Below are 15,369 nucleotides of genomic sequence, written 5' to 3'. Positions count from 1 at the left end.
TCCACCTGAACAAAAAATGGAAAAATGTCCTCGGGTGAGGATAAAACAAAACAAAACAAAACTTCTATGCATATATGCATAGTCAATGGACACCGACAATAGTGTTGGGAAGTCAGGAGGGGGGTAGGATTGGGGAGGAGGGGGTCAATGGAGAAAAAGGGGGGGCATCTGTAATACATTCAACAATAAAGATGAGTTAAAAAAAAAAAAAAAAAGGAGAATAGCCCAGGCAAGATGACTTTACTAGTGAATTCCAAACATTTATAGAAGATTTAATACCAATTCTCAAATTCTTCCAAAAGATTTAAGAGGTAAAAACCATTCCTAATTCATTTCATGATACCAAAGCCAGAAAAAGATACTACAAGAAACTACATGGCAATATTTTTTATAAATATATAGATATAAAAATTTATACCGTCCAGTCAGAATGGCTCCGTGGTTGAGTGTTGACCCATGCATGCACCAAGAGGTCGCCGGTTCAATTCCTGGTCAGGACACATGGCCAGGTTGTGGGCTTAATCCCCACTGGGGGACATGCAGGAGGCGGCTGATCAATGTTCTCACTCATTGATGTTTCTCTCTCTCTCCCTCTTACTTCCTCTCTCTCTAAAATCAATAAAGGAAAAAAAAAATTTTTAACAAAATAATTTATACCTAGGTTGCAGTAAAATACTGGCAAACTGAACTTAGCAGCATATTTAAAATATTACACACCAAGACCCAGTCAGTTTTATTCTTGATGATTTAACATGCAAAATTACATTAATAAGATGAAGGGAAAATAGCACATAAATATTTCAATTAATGCAGGAAAAACATTTGACAAAGTCCAAAACCCTTTCATGATAAAAAGTACTCAATAAACTAGGAATAGAAGAAAACTTTTTCAACATAATATAGATAATTTATTAAAAACTCACAGCTAACATCACCTAAATAGTAAAAGACTGAAAGCTCTTTCTCTAAGGTCAGGAACAAGACAAAGATGCCCACTTATACCCCTTCCTTAAATGTAGTATTAGAAGTTTCAGCCTGAATAAGTAGGCAAGAAAAATAAAATGCATCCAAATTGGAAAAGAAGTACAATTATTTCTGTTTACAGATCACATAACTTTATATGTAGAAAATTCTAAAGATCCACAAGAAAAATGTTAAAGCTAATAAATTAATTCAGCTAGTTGCAGTATACAAAATCAATACATGAGTATCAGTCACAATTCTGTTTACTAACAATGAACAATTAAAATATGTAATAAAACAATTTATTTACAATAGTATAAAAATACTTAGGAATAAATTTAACCAAGGAGGCAAAAAATTGTACACTGTAAACAACAATACATTGCTAAAAGAAAATTTCAAAGACATAAATAAGTAAAAATATATCCCATGTTCATGGATTTCAAAACTTAATATTGTTAACATGACAGTACTGCCTAAAGCAATCTAAAGATTCATTTCAATCCCTATGAAAATTACAATAGTTTTTGGGTTTTTTTTAATGCTTTTGTAGGGAAAAAAATTCAAAGACTCAGATGGAATCTCAAGGTATGTAAATAACCAAACAATTTTGAAAGAAAACAAAATTGTGGAACTCACAGTTACTCACTTGAAAACTTGCTACAAAGCTACAGTAATCAAACCAGGGTGCTACTGGCATAGGACAGAAATATAGAACAATGGAATCCAATAGAGAAACAAGAAATAAAAATTTACGTATTTGGTTCTCTCTGACAAGGGTTCCCAAACCATTCAATGGAGGAAGGATTGTTTGTTTTTTTTTTAATTAATGATGCTGGAAAAATTAGATAGTCTCAAGCAAATGTATAAAGTTGGATCCTTTATACCAATACAAACATTAACACAAAATGGATTAAAGACCTAAATGTAAAAACTAAAACTATAGAAATATTAGAACACATAAGAGAAAGTCTTTACGACACTGGATTTGGCTATGACTTCTTATATATGACAGCAAATGCATAGAAAAAAAACAGAGAACTTGGACTTCATCAAAATTTAAAACATTTATGTATCAAAAAACACTATTGAGAAACTGTAGCTCTGGCCGAGTCAGGGCACATACCTAGGTTGCAGGTTTGATCCCTGGTCAGAGTGTGCACAGAAGGCAACTGATTGATGTTTCTCTCTCACATCAGTGTTTCTCTCTCTAAAACAAAAAAATCAATAAAAACATATCCTCAGGTGAGGATTTTTTTAAAAGTGCAAAGACAACCTACAGGATAGGAGAAAATGTTGTCAAATAATGTCTAATAAAATATTAATATTCAGAATATATATAGAACGCCTACAACTCAACAACAAAATGATAAACATTTATTTTCAAAAGGGGCAAGAGGCCTTTTGGAGAATAGCCATTTCTCCAAAGAAGATATACAAATGACCAATAGACACATGAAAAGATGCTCGACATCACTAATCATTAGGGCAATGTAAATCAAAAGCACGTTGAGATACTAGTTTGCAACGATTAGGGTGGCTATTATATACATAAGAAAGAGCCCTGGCCAGTTTGGCTCAGTGGTTAGAGCGTCGGCCTGCGGTCCGCAGAGACCCGGGTTCGGTTCCCGCTAAGGGCACGTACTTCGGTTGCAGTTTGTCCCCGGCCCTGGTTGGTCGTGCGGGTGGCAGCCACTCGATGTGTCCCTTCACGTCGATGTTTCTCTCTCTCTCTCCCTTCCTCTCTCTCCCTCCCACTCTATCTGTACAAAAAATGGAAAAATGTCCTCAGGTGAGGATAAAAATATATATATATATATATATATATATATATATATATATATATATATACATAAGAAAGAAAAATAAGTGTTGGCAAGAATATAAATACATTGAAACACTTGTGCATTGTTGGAATGTAAAGTGGTATAGCCACATGGGAAACAGTTTGGTGGTTTCTCAAAAAAAAAAAAAAAAACAACCAACAACAACATAGAATTACCATATAACCCATCAATTGCACTACTAGGTGTATATTCAAAGGAAGTGAACACAGGGACTCAGACAGATATCTGTATACCATTACTTAGAAAAGCATTATTCACAATAGTCAAAAAGTAGAAACAACCCAAATACTCAATAATACCATTGTATGTTTATATCACATTTTGTTAAGCCATTCATTAACATGTGAGTGGTTTAACAAAATGTGGTATAAACATACAATGGAATATTGTTCAGTTTGAAAAAGAAATTAATTTTAATATTTTACAACATGAATTAACTTTGAAAACATTATGTTAAATAAATAAGGCAGACACAAAAGGACAAATATTGTATGATTCTACTTATATGATGTACCATAAAGATAGAAAGTAGAATACAAGTAACCAGAGACAGGGTGGTGGGGAGTGAAAAATAGTGTTATAGTTCAATGGGTACAGAGTTTGTACGAATGTTAAAAATTCTGGACAGGTACAGTGTGATTATTTGACATTATAGTGAATGTACCTGATGTCACTCAACTGCACACTAAATAATGGCTAAAATGGTAAATTTTATGTTATGCATATTATATCACAATAAAAAAGAAAGCAAAAAAATTTAGTGAATTTGAAAATAAGTAATTAAAACTTCCCAATTTGAAACACAAAGAAAACATTAACTGGAAAAACCCCAGAATATAACATTTAAGAACTGTAAGACACATCAAAAGGTATAACATACATGTAATTGGAATAATGTAAGGAGCAGAAAGAGAATAAAAAGTATGGAAAAAATAATGGCTAAAAATTTTCCAAAATTAATAATAGACACAGAACGAGAAGTTCAAGGAATATAAAACAGGAGAAATACTAAACACACACAGCTGGACATTATTATATTCAAATTGTAAAAATCAAAGACAGAGAAACACTTGAAAAAAATCAGAGTGATGGAGGACGAACACCTTAACTACAGAGGATCAAGAATAAGAATTAAAGTTTATCTTTAGAAACCATAAAAATATTAAAATAAATTGTCTCAGACAGAAGGAAATTAACACAGGTCAAGCACTTGGATCCACATTAAAAAAGAATAGCATCAGAAAATAAATTATTTTATTCTATTTTTCATTTTAAATTTTTATTAAATGTCACTCTAACCTTAAACCAGGAATCCTTCACATGTGTCCCCTCGTTCTCCTGTGGACCTTCAGCAGCTCTGCTTGGCACGGCTGATAGCTGCTGAAACTCATGAAGGAGACAAGTCAGGGGAACACAGCTTAGACATTTTGCAATGGGAATCAAAATTCTTTTTTAAATTTTATTAATTTATTTTTGTTACAGATGTTTCTCCTTTATCCCCCCCAGACACCCTCCTCTCTATCCCCCAACCCCCAAACCCAGCCAAGCATTATTGTCCATGTCCATTGGTGATGCATACATGCATACAAGTTCTTTGGTTTATCTCATCCTCCCCACACACCCCATCCCCCACCTCTGAAGTTTGTCAGCCTGAACCGTACTCCATTCTATGTCTCTGGGTCTATTTTGTTACTTAGCTTCTTTTGTTCATTATATTCCACAAATAAGTGAGACCATGTTATATTTGTCTTTCTTGAATTGGCTTATTTTGCTCAGCATAATACTCTCCAGGTCCTTCCATGTCGTCTCAAAGAATAAGAGACCTTTCTTACACCTGCATAGTGTTCCATTGTGTATATATACCACAGCATTTTTATGGACACATGAGCTGTTTCCAGGTCTTAGTGATTATAAATGGTGCTGCTATGAACATGGGGGTACATATATAATTTCTGACGGGTGTTTCAGGCTTCTTAGGATATATTCCCAGAACTGGGATCACTGGGTCAAATGACAGTTCAATTCTTAATTTTTTGATGAAGCACCATATTAATTTCTATAGTGGCTGTATCAGTCTGCATTCCCACCAGCAGTGTACTAGAGTTCCCTTTTCTCCACACCCTCACCAGCACTTGTTTGATGATTTATTGATGGCAACCATTCTGACAGGTGTGAGGTGATACCTCATAGTCATTTTAGTCTGCATCTCTCTGATAATTAGTGATGTTGAGCATTTCTTCATATGTCTCTTGGCCATTTGTACATCCTGTTTGGAAAGGTGTCTGTTTAGGTCCTCTGCCCATTTTTTTTATTGGGTTCCTTGTCTTCCTTTTGTTGAGTTGTAGGAGTACTCTCTATATTTTGGAAATTAGCCCCTCAGCTGATGTATCGTTGGCAGTTATGCTCTCCCATAGAGTGGGTTCCTTTTCCATTTTGATGGTTGTTTCTTTTGCTGTGTAGAAGCTTTTTAGTTTGATATAGTCCCATATGTTCATTTTTTCTTTTGTTTTTGTTGCCTTAGGTGATTTATCAGTGAAAATTCTGCTGTGTATGATGTCTGAAATTTTGTTGCCTACATTTCCTTCTAGGATTTTTATGGATTAGTGAGTCACATTTAAGTCTTACCCATTTTGAGTTTATTCTTGTGTATGGTGTAAGTTGATGGTCTAGTTTCCTTTTTTTGCATGTAGCTGTCCAATTTTCCCAACACGTTTATTAAAGATGCTGTGTTTACTCCATTGTATGCTCTTGCCACCTTTGTCAAATATTAATTGAGCATAATATCTTGGATCCATTTCTGGGTTCTTTGTTCTGTTCCACTGGTCTATATGTCTGTTCTTGTGCCAGTAACAGGCTTTTTGTTTACAGTAGCTTTGTAGTATAACCTCATATCTGGTATTGTGAGCCCATCTACTTTGTTCTTCTTTTTCAACATTGCTGTGGCTATTCAAGGTCATTTTTGGTTCCATATAAACTTTTGAAGTATTTGTTCTAGTTCTGTGAAATATGTTGGTGTTTTGATGGGGATTGCATTGAATCTATAGATTGCTTTGGGTAGTATGGACATTTTAATGATGTTGATTCTTCCAATCCATGAACAAGGTATGTACTTCCATTTTTTTTTTTTTTTTTTATCCTCACCCAAGGACACTTTTCCATTTTTTGTACGGATAGAGTGGGAGGGAGAGAGAGGAAGAGAGAGAGAGAGAGAGAAACATCGACGTGAAGGGACACATCGAGTGGCTGCCACCCGCACGACCAACCAGGGCCGGGGACAAACTGCAACCGAAGTACGTGCCCTTAGCGGGAACCGAACCCAGGTCTCTCCGGACTGCAGGCCGACGCTTTAACCGCTGAGCCAAACTGGCCAGGGCTGTACTTCCATTTTTTTATATCTTCCTCTATTTCTTTTTTCAATGACCTGTAGTTTTCTGTGAATAGGTCCTTTATTTCTTTGGTTAAGTTTATTCCTAGGTATCTTAATTTTTTTGCCACGATGGTAAATGGGATTGTTTTTTTAGTTTCTATTTCTGTGACTTCATCATTGATGTATAAGAATGCCACTGAATTCCTGATGTTAATTTGGTATCCTGCTACTTGGCCAAATTTATTTATTAAGTCTAGTATATTTTTGATGAGGTCTTTAGGGTTTTCTATGTATAATATTATGTCATCTGCAAATAATAACAGTTTCACTTCCTCCTTTCCAATTTGGATCCCTTTCATTTTTTCTTCCTGTCTTATTGCTGTGGCTAAGAGTTCCAGTACTATGTTAAATGAGAGTGGCGAAAGTGGGCATCCTTGTCTTGTTCCTTTTCTTAAGGAAAATTCTTTTAGTCTTTTCCCATTGAGTATGATGTTGGTTGTAGGTCTTTCCTAGATAGCCTTCATTATGTTGAGATATAATCCCTCTATTCCCATATTGCTGAGAGTTTTTATCAGAAATGGGTGCTGGATGTTGTTGAATGCTTTTTCAGCATCTATTGATATGATCATGTGGTTTTATTTTTCATTTTGTTAATGTGGAGTATCACATTTATTGATTTGTGAATATTGTACCAGCCTTGCATCCCTGGGATGAATCCCACTTGGTCATGATGAATGATTTTTTTGATGTATTGCTGGATCTGATTTGCTAGTATTTTGCTCAGGATTTTGGCATCTATGTTCATCAGGGATATTGGCCTGTAGTTTTCTTTCTTTTAGTATCTTTTTCTGGTTTTGGGATTAGAATTATGCTGGCCTCATAAAACAAATTTGGAAGTTTTCTTTCTTCTTGAATTTTTTGAAAAAGTGTGAGGAGAATGGGTGTTAGATCTTCTTTGAGTGTTTGGTAAAACTACTCCATGAAGCCATCTGGGCCTGGCATTTGTTTGCTGGGAGAATCTTGATTACATCTTCAATTTCCTTAGTTGTTATTAATCTGTTCGCGTTTTCTATCTTTTTTTAGTTCATTTTTGGGAGACTATGTATTTCTAGAAATTTGTCCATTTTGCCTAGATTGTAGAATTTGTTGCCATATAATTGTTCATAGTATTTGTTAAGGATCCTTTGCATATCTGTGGTGTCCGTTGATACTTCTCCTCTTTCATTTCTGATTTTGTATATTTGGATTCTCTCTCTTTGTTTCTTCATGAGTCTAGTTAAGGGTCCATCAATCTTGTTTATTTTTTCAAAATACCAGCTCTTTGTTTCATTGATCCTTTGAATTGTTTTTTGTTGTTGTTGTTTTGTTTTGGTCTCTATGTCATTTATTTCTGCTCTTATCTTTACTATTTCCTTCCCTCTACTTGCTCCGGGGTTTTCTTTTTGTTTGCTTTCTAGTTCTTTAAGTTGTGAGGTTAGATAGTCTATTGGAAATTTTTCTTGTTTCTTGAGGTAGGCCTGTAGTGCTATGAACTTTCCTCTCAGAATTGCTTTCGCTGCATCCCATAGATTTTGTGTTGTTGTGTGCTCATTCTCATTGGTTTCCAGGAAATTTTTAATTTCTTCCTGGATCTCCTTGGTAACCCATTTATTGTTTAATAACATGCTATTTAACCTCCATATGTTCAAATGTCTTTGCATGCTCTTGTTGCAATTGATGTCTAGTTTCATGCCATTGTGTTCTGAGAAGGTGATTGATATGATTTCAATCCTCTTGAACTTGTAGAGACTTTTTTGTGTCCTAACATGTGGTCTATCTTTGAGAATGTCCCATGTGCCCTTGAGAAGAATGTGAATTCTGCAGTTTTGGGGTATAATTATCTGTAGATATCTATTAAATCCATGTGGTCTAGTGCTTCATTTAGAGTCTCTGTTTCCTTGCTGATTTTCTGTCTAGAGGATCTATCCAGTGATGTCAGTGGAATGTTGAAGTCCCCTGCTATGATTGTGTTGCTGTCAATTTCTCCTTTGAAGTCCTCCAGAAGATTTTTAATATATTTTGTTGCACCTGTATTGGGAGCACATATGTTTACCAAGGTCATATTTTCTTGAATAGATCCTTTCAATATTATGTAGTGGCCTTCTTTGTCTCTAGTTATGGCCTTCGTTTTGAAATCTAGTTTATCAGATATGAGTATTGCTACCTCAGCTGTTTTTTTCTTTTTGTTTGCTTGGAAGATATTTTTCTATCCCTTCACTTTCAACCTATGTGAGTCTTTTGTTGTGAGGTGGTTCTCTTGTAAAGAACATATATATGAGTCATGTTTTCTCATCTAATCAGCTACTCTGTATCTTTTTATGGGAGCATTCAATTCATTTACATTTAAGGTGATTATTGATATGTACTTATTTATTGCCTTTTTTTTTTTTTTAGTTTGGTTATATTTTTCTTCTTATTTCTTCTACTAATCACAGCAGTCCTTTTAACATTTCTTGCAGTGCTGGTTTGGTGCTAATGTATTCCCTTAGCCTGTTTTTGTCTGGAAAGCTCTTTATTTGACCTTCTATTTTGAATGATAGCCTTGCTGGGTAGAGTAGTCTTGGATTCAGATCCTTGTTTTTCATGACCTTGATTATCTCATGCCATTCCCTTCTGGCCTGTAGTTTTCTGTTGAGAAGTCAGCTGATAGCCTTGTGGGGTTTCCTTTGTAGGTAACCTGTTGCTTATCTCTGAATAGCTTCCTTTTTAATTTAAAAGCAAAGTCTTTGACATTTGACATGTACAAATCAAGTTATTAAGTCAAGGAATCTGCCCAATGTGAATCAAACCATGATATTCCTTATGTAATAAAGTGGTTTCTCTCTCTGAACCGATAATTAACTCCAGATGAACTACTGTATGAGACAGGTTTTTAATACAAGCAATAACTGCTTTGTTCTGAATGAGTTGTGTTGGCATTGTGACGATGCAGGCTGAGAGTTTTGCAGAAGACTGTGGAGAAGGTGGAGGGGTGTTGTAAGGTGGTGACTATTGTCATAGTTCTCTGTACAGCAAATGCTATCTTCACACAAAGTGAGCAACGATTTTGGATTCCTGTTCTTAAAATGTTTTTCTCTTTATTCTGGGGATTGGATCCATCAAATCCACCCTCATAAATAATTTTCTGGATAAACTGAAGCAGCTTTATGTAGCCATGGGTTGAAGAATAAGGCTCTACATTAAGAATTGAAGATATTTTTTCTGGAAGAAAATAATCTATGACATTTTGAAGCCTTAATTAGTTGTGGTATTTTTTTTTTTTAATGCATCATAATCGTGACCAAATCTTGAAGATGGTCCTGGCTCCATCGTGGGTAATAGCTAATAATGCCATGCTATTTTTATCTTAATGTTAAGTTCTGGTGTTCTATGATTACATACATCTTCATCAAATTCTTTTTTACAGTTATCATCAAGTAACAGGGCAGGAGTTTCCGTACAATGTCAGCAGCGTCTTCTTTTGCAGACATGACCACCAAAATATGACTGCTGATGATTCCTTGTGCCAGGAAATATTTGAAGAGCAAAGAAGAATAAATGTTATATTATCTTCTTGAATTAGAACTGTTCAAACAGCCAGACCTCCACCTAAGAGCCGGTCCAGGGCTGGGAGCCTGGTTGATACCAGCAGCTGTCCGGTCTGCACCCACGGTCATGTGCCTGCGATAGACAGTAGTGGACAGCCGTCTGTGCTGCTGGCTCTGGGACTCTCCTCTGGAGACTGGGGAAGGGTTGCTCTTATTGGCTGCCGCCATAGGACCAGTGCTGGTGCCAGAGGTCCCCATTGACGCCCTCTCGGCATTTACCACATTGGCCCAATATGGATGCACTTGTATTTTTTTTAATACTCACCTGATAATATTCTTCCACTGAATCTTTCCAATAGAGTGGGAGGGAGGGAAGGAGGGAGAAAGCAAAAGAGAAACATCAACATGAGAGAGACACATAGATAGGTTGCCTCCCACATGACCCTGACCAGGGCCAGGGACCAAATCCATAACCAAAGTACGTACCCCTGACCAGTAATCAAACCTTCAACCCTCTGGTCCATGGGCCAATGCTCCAACACTGAGCCAAACCGGCCAGAGCACTTTTTTTTTTTTTTTTAATAACATTTGAGTGTCATGTTCTAAATTGTGACAATTGCTTGTTCATATTGACCTCAGAAGGAGAGACCACTTCTCAATTTCCTAAGCAGGAGGAACCCCAAACCAAGTGGCTTCAAGAGCAGAAGACACAGGGGACATCAGTGAGGCATTTTTGTGGGTACATAGGAGTGAGTGTGTGTGCCCACTCATTCCTATGTAAGGTTATGGGCATGATGTATATATGTGCATGTGTCTCATTTACTGAGTATTTAATATGTATTGGGTGCCCGCACCCGGAGAGGCCAGCGGAGGCCTCAACCTGAGACCAGGGTCCAGGTTCTTATCAAGGCCCAAGAAAGGATTTGGAAGCATGACAGAAATGTTGAGCAAAGCACAGTAAATTTATTAAAGCAATAGTATGTGCTCAAGAAGGGAATGCAGATGAACTTGGAGAACAAGATGCCCATGGTGTCTGGGCAGAAGGTTTTTATTAAACATGGGTAGGATGTGGGAGGGTTAGGGTGGTCCTCAGGCTCCTGATGCTGGTGGGGTGGCTGCTGGCGGCTTGTCTTCATCCTTCCTCTCCAGGTCGTGATTTCCTTTTCCTGTCATGGTGATTTGGGGGATTGGGAGGTCCTAAAAGAGCAATGCTGATTTATTATGAAGATATTATAATGGCCCTGTTGGGCACTTTTAGGTTAGAATGGCTGCTGAATCTTGTTGAGACTGGTTTTGTTTATCTCAGTTACAGGAAACAGGGGAGGGAAAAGTGGAGGGTAACAAGTGATCAGTGAAGGCTGCGTCTGAAAAGGTCCAGTCAAGAAGAAAACGGTGGGGGGGGGGGGGGTAGAACTTGAGGCCTTTGTTCCCTATTCTGAGTTTCCTGCCTCATTAGATATTTGTCCCCAAGCCTGGCCTGGCTCCTGCACACCCTCCCCATCCCCAGGGAGGGGCCCGGTGCTGGTCCACCCTCTTGATGCCTCTTGCACACCATGCTGCTGGACAACTGGACTTAGGTCTCTGTGAGACAGGCAGAAGCAGCTTGTAGCCCCCAGGGCCAGGACTGCAAGTTGTCTGGCAACCAGCACATCCAGAGAAGCTTTCCTCTTCCCACTCAGAGCCAGGGCATGCTGGTTCAGCCCTCACCTGTCCCGGACCCCTGTGCTGCTTCACCTGCCCCACCAGGCTAGATCGGACACTCCCTGTTGCTACCTCCTCTTACGCTCCCCTCACTGGCTTGGAGCCATCTAGCTTGAACCTCTCAAGGGCCTAGACCTTTGCTTTTAAGCGTTTTGGCTTTGTATCTGTTCATGTAACACACACACAAAGTTGTTGCCCTGCAAATAACCAAGATCTAAGGCTGGGTGTCCCTGGGGCAAGGCAGAGGCCACCATTCAGCCTTCAGTTCTGCCCAGATTCAGAGGTTCTCCTGCTAGATTAAAACCTCCCCAGGTTGCTCAGCTGCGTGGGGGACAGAAGCCTTGCCCCAGAACTGGGCCTTGGATGAATCCCTAAAACACAACCCTGGGGCCGGCATAGTAGCAGGCCTGGTGCTATGAACCCATAGCACTCAGCACTGCACTGACCAGTGGGTTCCCTGAGCTGCCTGCCCAAGGGCTTGGGGACACAGGCCTCTGTGCCCTCCTTCGTGGACGTCTGATGGCTCTAGAATCACAGTCACCATGAAACATTGGACCCATGTCCACACCCCACTAAAGGGCATACTGCACGGTCTTATAGAGGAATGCTGGGTACTGGGAGCTGCCTCTTGGGAGCTTGATGGAGCAAATCTTGAACCTGGTTTTCACAAAATCTGGGTAGGAACAGAAAGAAGACTATTTCCCCCTGACCAGCTGGGACTAGGCTAAACCTTCAGACATGAGGTAGGCTGACAGCCTCTCCAGACACATTACCTCCTCTTCTCCACACACACACAAGTACCCACACATACACATACATCATACATGCACTTGGGGTCTTCAGCAGGATGGTCATGTCCACAGGTGCACTCATCAATTCTCATCCACATGCACGTTATGGTAGCACATGTACACCGAAACATGGACATACGGAGAAAAGTCACCCACGTGTGAACACCTAGCCTCTGCACGTACTCCACAGCTCCTCCTGCCTGGAGTCACAGTGCCGAACCGGAGACTGGAAATCTCTGCCCACTTCTGAACTGTTTTTACGTCTACTCGGCCCCAGTAGCTTCATCCTTCTGACCCATCAGGAGGCATGGTGACTGTAACAGAGCTTGCTGCTGTGGATGGAAAAGGGACCCCTGCACGTGAGCTTTGAACCCACAGGGTAAGGCTGCAGGCTCTGGCAGGGAGGCAGGGAGGCCCCCACCCCTTGTTAAAGCTACGTAATCACGTGCAGAAGAATGGAATGCAATCCTTATTTCACATCATATACAAAATTCAACTCAAAATGGGTTAAAAACGTAAACGTAACACAAGAAACCATAAAACTACTAGAAGAAAATGAGAAAAGCTTCTTAACATTGGTCTGGGCAGTGATTTTTTTTTATATGATACCAGAAGCATAGGCAACAAACACAAAAGTAGACAAGTGGGACTGCATCAGACTAGAAAGCCTCTCTGTATAACAAGGAAAACAATCAATGGAGTGAAAAGGCAACCTACAGAATGGGAAAATACATCTGCAAACCATATATCTGATAGGATTATATCTAAAAAAATAAGTAACTCATACAACTCAATACAAAAAAATCCAATTTAGAAATAGGCAAAAGACCTAAATAGATATTTATCAGAAGAAGACAAACAAATGGTCAATAGGTACATGGAAAGATGCTCAGCAACACTAATGATCAGGGAAATGCAAGTCAAAGCCACAATGAGATATCACCTCACACCTGTTAGAATGGCTATTATTTTTTAAAAAAAGAGAAGTGTTGGTGAAAATGTGGAGAAAACAAACCTCTTGTGCACATTTGATGAGAATGCATATTAGGGCAGCCACTGTGGAAAACACTACGGAGGTTCTTCACAAAAATTTAAAACAGAACTCTTACAGGTACTTCTCAGTCTCCAAGAGGTGCTATCAGATAGCCCCCCATCAGAGGGGGGGCTGTCCCCAGCTCGGTTCTTGTCCTGCTCCTGTGAGTGAATTCAAACTATTGACTACAGATGATTGTGCTGTGATAAAGACAATTTATTAAGAAATTAAAGCATGCAAATTTATTAAAGAAGCAAGGCAAGCAAACCTAAACATCTGGTTTACGAAGCACAGATGAGCTCTCAGGTAATCTGAAGAGTCAGTGCATGGGGGGTTCTGCCTTACATACTTTTCTGTCATTAGATTTTAAAATTCCCCTGCTAGATGTCCTGGTACAGGTTAACTCTGAAGGTCTCTCTCCCTTTACTTTGTCTCAGAATTTATGAGAAGCACCCGGCAATTACATCCTGTGACTGTAGGCTTCTCTGTTTAAACCGCAGGATGAGACTGCACTTTTCTTCCCCTCCCCTCTCTTCTCTGCTCTCTTTTAGTTAGTTTTGGGGTGATTTACACTGTGTATGCTCTGGTTGGGGAGAAGGGGCATTAAAACTCCTCCTCTCTCCTTTGTTCCCGTCCCCTCCTCTCCTGCATTCTTTGGAGAGACATTAGCCATTTGTTCTCAAGTGTCCTTGGTTGGGGAAGATGAGGCCTTGCTATTCACAAGCTGGCTGTAGGCTGCCAAACTGTTCCTTGTTTAATTTTCTTGTCTTGGTTTCTCTATTCCTCCTGTCTTTAAATTTTTCTAGTTTTTCACTATCCTGTAACTGAACTACCACATAGGCAGCAATCCCACTTCTGTGAGTATCTCCAAACAAGTGAAATCAGAATGTTTAAGAGATATCTGCTCTCCCATGCTCACTGCAGCATTGTTCACTATAGCCACGATACAGAAACAACATAATGTCCTTTGATAGATTATATGTCAGGTCTTCTTTAAAATATTCATACATTCCATATATATTCATATATTTCATATATATACATATATGGCCCTTCGTCACAACATGAATGGAGCTGGGGGACATTAAGCTAAGCAAAATTAGTCATATATGTAAAGACAAATATTGTATGCTCTCTCATGTGGGATCTAAAAGTCAGACTCAGGCAGGGAGTATCACTGGTTGCTAGGGACTCAGGAAGGGAGTAAATAGGGCGATGTTGGTTATAGGGGGAAAAGTTGCAGTTATGCTGGTGGGAATGCAGACTGGTGCAGACACTATGGAAAACAATATGGTGTTACCTCAAAAAATTAAAATTGAACTGCCATTTGACCCAGTGATCCCACATCTAGGAATATACCCTAAGAAGCCTGAAACACCAATCAGAAAGAATATATGTACCCCCATGTTTGTAGCAGCACTATTTACTGTTGTAATCCAGAAGAATCAACCTCACTCGGACACAAAGTAATTTTGAATATTAGGAGCTTTATTACCTGCGCAGGGACTGCAGCCAACCTACACAGAGGAGAACTGCAGCCCCGAGCTCAGGGGGAGGGTTGCTTATATAGGACAGGGGTTACTCAAGAGTTTAGCAGAGCAAGCAAGCTACGTGTACAGAAGCGGATATCAGCAGTTAGTAACCGCACAAGTTGTTTGTTTTATATTTCTTAACATTTATTAGATCCCAGCCTTGAATGTCTCATTGTCCCGTCTGGCATCCCCTGATTAGTTAAGCTCATGGTCACTACCCTTGTGGTGAAGAAATTTTGCAAAAACAACTCGGGTTCAAGGAACCCAGGAGAGGTTCCTTCTTCTAGCGGATGGAGAATTACTGGGTTACAACATTTACAATACCTAAGATTTGGAAACAGCCCAAGAGCCCATCAGTAGATGAATGAATAAAAAACCTGTGGTATGTATCACAATGGAACACTATGCAGCTGTAAGAAAGAAAGATCTCTTATCTTTTGAGATGGCATGGAGGGACCTGGAGAGTATTATGCTAAGTGAAATAAGCCAATTAGAGAAAGACAAATACCACATGATCTCACTTATTTGTGGAATATATAATGAACAAAACAAGCTGAGGAACAAAATAG

At 38.9% G+C, this 15,369-nt stretch overlaps 1 pseudogene; it reads right to left on the bottom strand.

Annotated features, from left to right (window-relative positions):
• Positions 1 to 8,914: 8,914 nt before the first annotated feature.
• LOC118623842 lies at positions 8,915 to 10,018 on the bottom strand (annotated as a pseudogene).
• Positions 10,019 to 15,369: the final 5,351 nt, after the last annotated feature.

Source organism: Molossus molossus, unplaced genomic scaffold, assembly GCF_014108415.1.
Source record: "Molossus molossus isolate mMolMol1 unplaced genomic scaffold, mMolMol1.p scaffold_m16_p_10, whole genome shotgun sequence".
NCBI lineage: Eukaryota > Metazoa > Chordata > Mammalia > Chiroptera > Molossidae > Molossus > Molossus molossus.
The sequence above is the reverse complement of the archived record's forward strand: the minus strand, read 5'-3'. Positions and strand labels throughout refer to the sequence as shown.